This window comes from Etheostoma cragini, chromosome 11 (genome assembly GCF_013103735.1).
Source record: "Etheostoma cragini isolate CJK2018 chromosome 11, CSU_Ecrag_1.0, whole genome shotgun sequence".
In the NCBI taxonomy this organism is placed as follows: domain Eukaryota; kingdom Metazoa; phylum Chordata; class Actinopteri; order Perciformes; family Percidae; genus Etheostoma; species Etheostoma cragini.
In genome coordinates this window covers 10515245-10521958 of record NC_048417.1, presented here as the reverse complement: position 1 = coordinate 10521958, position 6714 = coordinate 10515245, and the positions used below count along the sequence as shown (strand labels likewise).

Sequence of the window (6714 nt, the reverse complement as noted above, 5' to 3'; positions counted from 1 at the left end):
ATGAAGGCCTGATTTTCACAGTCTCCTCTTAAAAGTTGTTCTAGAGATGTGTCTGCTGCTATGACTCTGTGTGGTATTAATCTGGTCTCTAATCTGATCTGCTGTCAACGAAAGCAGAGGTGACTCTTGGTCATACTTTCCAGGGGTGGTTCTCATGTGAGCCAGTTTCATTGTAGCGATTGTTGGTTTTTGCGACTGAACTTGGGAACACATTCCAAGTTTTCGCAATTTTCCGGACTGACTGACCGTCATTTCTTAATGATGGCCACTCGTTTCTTTTTACTTAGCTGATTGGTTCTTGCCACAATATAAATTCTATCAGTTGTCTAATAGGGCTGTCGGCTGTGTATCGATCTGACTTCTGCACAACACAACTGATGGTCCCAACTCCCTTTATAAGGCAAGAAATTCCACATAACAACCCTGACAAGGCACACCTGTGAAGTGAAACCCCTCTTAGGTGACTACCTCATGAAGCTCATTGAGAGAACACCAAGGGTTTGCAGCGCTGTCAAAAAAGCAAAGGGTCGCTACTTTGAAGAAACTAGAATATAAGACATGTTTTCAATTATTTCAAACTTTTTTTTAAGTACACAATTCCACATGTGTTCATTCATAGTTTTGAGGCCTTCAGTGGAAATCTACAATGTGAACAGTCATGAAAATAAAGAAAACGCATTAAATGAGAAGGTGTGTCTAAACGTTTGGCCTGTACTGTATATATTGGGTGTCTTCTCAAATCTGAATATTATTACATTTCTAATTGTGCAGGTACTGTAATGTCTGTTGTGTACAATTGTTCAAGTGCAGTAAATATTATGTAGTCTGTATGACCTGTACATTTTTTATTATGATCCTCTGTGTGTGTGTGTGTGTGTGTCTGTGTGTGTGTGTGTGTGTGTGTGTGCACATCCATGAATGGTTTAAAGTTGTTTCCCAGGTGTGGGATAGGACATGTGATCTTAAACAACCAGCTCCAGTGTGTCTGAGCTCATACAGGAGAATAATGAGTTACCTTCCACAGTGTAAAGTGGCCTGTAGATAACAACATTAGTGGCGGAAACATTCCTGTTTATCATTGTCATCCACTGTGAGCGCTGAGCGGGGGGATGTGAGCATGTTTTGCCACTATAAATGATTATTAATACAACTTTTTGGGAGGCTATATTTTCTCTCAGTCAAGTCTCCACCCCTCCCTCCCTTCTTCATTCTCGCTCCCACCCACCCACTCCAGTGGCTCCACCCTCCAGCAGATATAAGCTGTGTCCACAAGGTGTACGTCTGTTATGAGCACATATCCCAGGGTTCCCTGTGTTTGATTGTCTGTCTGGCTGCTATTCTGTCTGAGAGTCTGACTGCAGTGATTATTTGCCCATAAACGTCCACTCAAAAAGGTAAGCACTGTCTTATTCTCACCATATTCTGTGTTTTATATGCACTTTATTTGAAACTCCATCACTAGGTATTTGTGTCATTAATACAAGTATTATCTTGTGCATCTGCGTGAATATTGTTTTATTGCCTTTAAGGAAGTGTGTGTGCATTCTGTGAGTTCCAGTGTTTTATTACATGCTGTGCATCCAATACATCTTTGAATTCGTTAACTAGAAGCTTGCTTTCTTTTGGTATTTAGCAGGAATGCATGGAAAATACTGCATTGTGTTAATAGTTTATTTGCTTTCTATACACTTTTTCCACTGTTTCCTTTGAATGTCTTCAACTTCAGCTCTTCTTTAAGCTTTAAACAGAAGTTGAAATACACCGCCATGAATGCTAAATATATCACAGCATTTACACATTTATAAAGAAATATCTTTCTTATTTTAGTCCAAAATCATTGTCAACATTTTTTCAATCTCTGAGTGACAGAGATTAAATGTCACTGTTAGCTGTTTTGGGCTGCTTGGAAACTGAAAGACATCATAAATATGGCCTTTAGCTATTGAGTTAGCATCATTCCTGCTCATCATGATCCTGCGGAGAAGCAGGCAAAACATCTCCTTAGCTAACGTGGTCTTTCCTAGGCTGTTGCATCCCTATTGTCTGTTTTCTTCTAGGCTCCAGAGAGCTGAAGTATTTGCTGTGCATCCCTCTGTGAGAGAAATGTGTTGTGTGTGTGTTTAACTGAAGCCAAACTGTCAGATGTATGTGATGGGGATGAGGGCAGCAGTTTGGTGAGAAGAGATTGCAGAGCAAACACCGTCTTTGGCTCTGAGCAGCTCTGTAATCTCTGGCCTGATTTGGTTCGTAATACTTTCACATTACTCATCGATTTGGTTTCTTGTCAGTTACTGTGACTATTAAATGAGTCACCTGCTAAAGTTTAAAATATATGTGTTAATATCTATATATTCAATATTCCTCCTGACAATGGAATGTTCAAAAGGAGTTCAGAAAATGAGAAATAAATTTGAAGGCTTGAGTTGAACCTGAACAAGGACACATTTCCTCTTAGGCCTGTTAGTATGATGCTACATTGCATTTTTTGTTGTTGATCCATTTGGAAATGGGATTGTGTGATTATGTGAACATGTGGCCTCCACATAGCTCTGCCGGTCTAAGAAAGTTACAATCAAATGTTTTCTTGGCTCTGTGTTAGGATGCAGATCTGGTCTTTTTTCTGTTGTTTGATTATTAATGTGTAATTTCGTCTTTGCTGAACTGATCTTTCTGCATGATGTGCATGGACCGCAGGTAAAATACACACTCCATTGTGTGCAAATTAGACCATAAATCATGTTTCTAATGGTTTTAAGTGTTTCTCATCTAATTACAATTTGTTTTCTTTCTTACTTACTTCTTTTAATCATAGCATTGCATTATAGTATACAATCCATGTGTGGCCCCTGCAGTGACCTCGGGGTGTGAAAAGGGCTACAGAAGACGTGACCCTTAAACGTAGCTGGTCCTGTGCACGAAAAGTAACCTTTTCAAATAAGTTGTCTGTTTGCACATACAACATTGTACCCTTCTGTAAACATTCTGCAATTTGAGGAATGCACCGGACAAAGCGGACCAAAGGACCCAATGAAAAGCAAGTATGATGGTAGAGTAAAGGATAGGGACAGAAGTAAACACTTTGCTCTTTTAGCTGCACAGCTGTGGCAGTGTGTGGAGTAGCTGTATTCCTCTGGTTTGTGTAAGCGGTTTTATTTGAACATGGACGTTTGCAGCGTGACTTGAAGAGGTGTTAATTTTACGAGGTGTACTTTGTGATGAACGCTGCGTTTAGGTAGCCAAGGAGCTGCAAATGTGTTTTTCCCCTTTCCCTGAAAAACCACAATGTTGGTGCCCTTACTACATTTGAGTGCAAGTGTATGGCTGGCTTAAGTATACATCTGTAAATGGCTTGTGGTGCAGGGAGGAAGGCAGAGTGGTTTGCCAAACATGTTCAGTAGGATTTAAACACTATTTTTGGGTCAGGCTGCAGAAGGAGAAACTCAAAGACCTAATTTGGCCAAATAAGTGGATAGATTAAGTGTTAAATCTAATGCTTCCTTTCTTTACATGCAAAGATATAACCCAAGCAAAGTAAATACATACAAGTGATATATATAAATATATACATATGAAGAGCAGTTTAACAATCTTTGCCCAGAATGTGATTAATATCACTATTACTATTTGACCTCTAAAATCTTTTTACCACTGGACTTTTCTGTAGTGTCTGTCCCTGCACTGTTACCAAGGATTAAAGGGACACACAGTCCTCCACGGCAGTCTGCAAGGTCACCGAGTGGCTTTAGGTCACTGAAATGGGATGGTTCCAAAGGGAGAAAAAGGGCCAGCTAGGGCAGACAGACAAAAATGAGGCAGAAGGTGAAGACGGTGAAAACAGGCATTGCTCTGTTCACACAGAGACACAGGAAGAAAAGGAGACGGGAAGAATAAGTAGTCTGTATCTGACAGAGGAGAGAGAATAGACAGATGTGTCTGGAGACAGGAGGATAGTAGACACTGAGATGATATTTCCATCTCAGTCCCATGCATGAGAGGAGAGATTAAAAAGCGCTTTTGAAAAAGAATGTTGGCTGTCCCTTCCCATCAGCTGAGATCTGTTCCTAAGCACTGTGTATAAGTTCAGAATTTTGTGCATGTGTGCACGAGCAATATAAATCCAAGACACTAGAGACAGGTGGGATTCCGTGAATGATCATTCATGGAATGGTGTTATCTATTCTTATGTTCCTTTCCATCATTGTTAGGTATTGATGTGTGCAAACTACAATTATCAACTGCAACTATCAACCTACAAAGAATTGTCAAGCTTTTACACTGATTACATCACACTTTAGAGTTCGGTATAACACAGACCTTCAGTGTATTTGGAGTTACTTGTCCATAGACTGAAAAGATTTTTGCCTTGCCCACATTTACCTTTGCATTGTAATGGTATCTTTATTATTTAGTTTAATGGTTGTACTGGTGTTACAAAGAACATTGATACATGATAAACAGGTGCTTTCAAAGCATTTTAACTTCAATAACTTTTGTGAACACTAATACTGATTTTTAAAGATTTAAAGTTTGACATTTTGCAATGAGCCCACAAGAAAGAGCATTCCTCAATCATGTTTCCAGCTTCCTAATGTCAATTCTGTTTAGATTTTTTCCAAGCATGTAATGCTAAATCAGAAGTAGAGAAGGAGGATCATTTTCACAAACTGTAGTTTTGAAAGCCTTAATTTTTCTTAACACATTTATTCAAGGGGTTGAACAGCTGCTGCGATTTTAAAGAGATTCTGGAGGTTCTGGAGATTGTAGTTTACATAAAATGCAGTAGCCCACACCTCAGCTTCCGCTGGGCGAAGATTGACTCAGGAAAAACAACATCTTACAGAGACATGATGCCCATGAGTGCTCTCACGTCACACACCTGACGGACAATTAACTGTGTTTTGTTTATGTTAAATGTCAAAAAAGATGGACGTCTGGAAGTAGTTGGGGAAACAGAGGCGCACACATACACACACATTACACACAATGTAGACTACATTGAGGTTTGCTTATTTTTGAGGCTGTCTGGGCCGGGCAGTACATGCTGAGAGCTCAGTGGCGTATGACCAGCTACAAATGATTTTGGCAGCAGATGTTGAAAAATTAGGGTCCAGACCACAGACATTTGTACCCCCTTGTCTCCCTGAGCTGTTCTCTCATTGGCTTACTTTTGAGTGACAAACATCACTGAAGGTGATGGATGTGCAAGTGTGAAAAAAGTAAATGAATAATTTTGCAGACTTTTTACCATTTCACTATGGTTGTTATTTTTTATAGTGGCATGCAGTAATACAACCTGGGCAGATTTGCATTAGTTGTGAATAGTTTTTTGTTTTTTTTGCCACGCTAGCAGCATGTATGGATGAAATATCGCATTAACTTTTGGATGGATTGCCATTAAACGTTTGTACTGACATTCATGGTCCACAGGATGAATCATTTTTTCCCCGAGTGCGATCATCAATGTCAAAATGTTAATTTGTCCAACACTTTGGTTAATAACTACCAGCCAAACTAATGACATTCCCATCAGCCTCAGCTGCTGTTTGTGCTTAACAAATGTTAGCACACTACTAACAAAAGATGATGAACATGTTTTGATCCATACCGTAAACTCAATCTAATCAGTGCAGGTGCATAGATAGTTGAGGTTAGGCATTGACATTGAATGTTTAGGGTCACAATAGCCCATTGGTCAGGGGATGGGTCCAAAATGGATCCGGTTTCCGGCATGGTTTGCTTAGTGACAATGGTAAACATTATAACTTAGCATCAATACATTAACGTTGTTGTTTTGAACATGTTGGCATGCGGATGTTAGCATTTGGCTCAAAGCAACGCTGGCTCACGTAGCATGGCTGTAGACTCTTTTGTTGTGCAATAAAAAAATAAATTGTGATCATACAAAACAGGCAATTTCTAGACTATGGACATTATAAGAAATGTACCATCAATTTAGGGAAGGTCACCTGATTCGAAATACATGCCTGATTATTATTCAGTAAAAGTATTCCAGTTGTGATCCATAATTGCACAACGATTTGTGTCCATTGCACAGGATGTTGTGCATTTCTTTTTTTTCTTTTGTCTACAATTTATTCCACCAAGTGGTATTTATGTGTCTTTTCCTGTCTCATGACAAACCAGTATGGAGACATTGTGCACTAAATGACACAGGGGGACATAAAAAAATAAAACATGGTTGCTGTTCATTTGTATTCACTGTTAAGAATGACTGCTTGTCAGAGAGTCATCATTGAGGGAGCAGGTTTGTTTTACACCACATGTGGAAAAATAAACAGCTAATAACTTACTTCATGACTTCACAGCTGTGCCACATTCATATGTGACTTCATGGCTGAAATCTGTAGGGATGTCAATAGCTTTTTAAAATAAAGTCAGTTGGTATAATATACTTCTTTATGGTCACTTTGGTACAACTACTCCCTGCAATTAAATCATGGACCCTTATTGGTTAATGTTTGTTTCAGATGTCTGAAAGTGGCCCGAGTGTGTGAACAAGTCACTCTGGAGGCAACACTTGGAATTATGTAGAATAATGTGTTGGAGAAAAGCAAATCAGGCAAAGACAGGAGGTGTTTCCATCCTATGTGACACTGAACAGACCCTCGTTGTGATCTTTGGTCACAAGTTTTGTCAAAATATTTCCAAACCTTTAAAACATCAATGCGCACAAACACACACACACACACACAC

General features: G+C 39.3%; 1 protein-coding gene across 1 annotated transcript in view; it reads left to right on the top strand.

Moving 5' to 3' along the window:
- The first annotated feature begins 1266 nt into the window (after positions 1-1266).
- Positions 1267-6714, top strand: part of col8a1a (collagen, type VIII, alpha 1a) — an 11252-nt gene continuing 5804 nt past the window's right edge. Inside the window, exon 1 of the mRNA XM_034886198.1 lies at positions 1267-1394. The gene's annotated coding sequence lies outside the window, so the exon portion shown is untranslated. The remainder of the gene's footprint in view (positions 1395-6714) is intronic.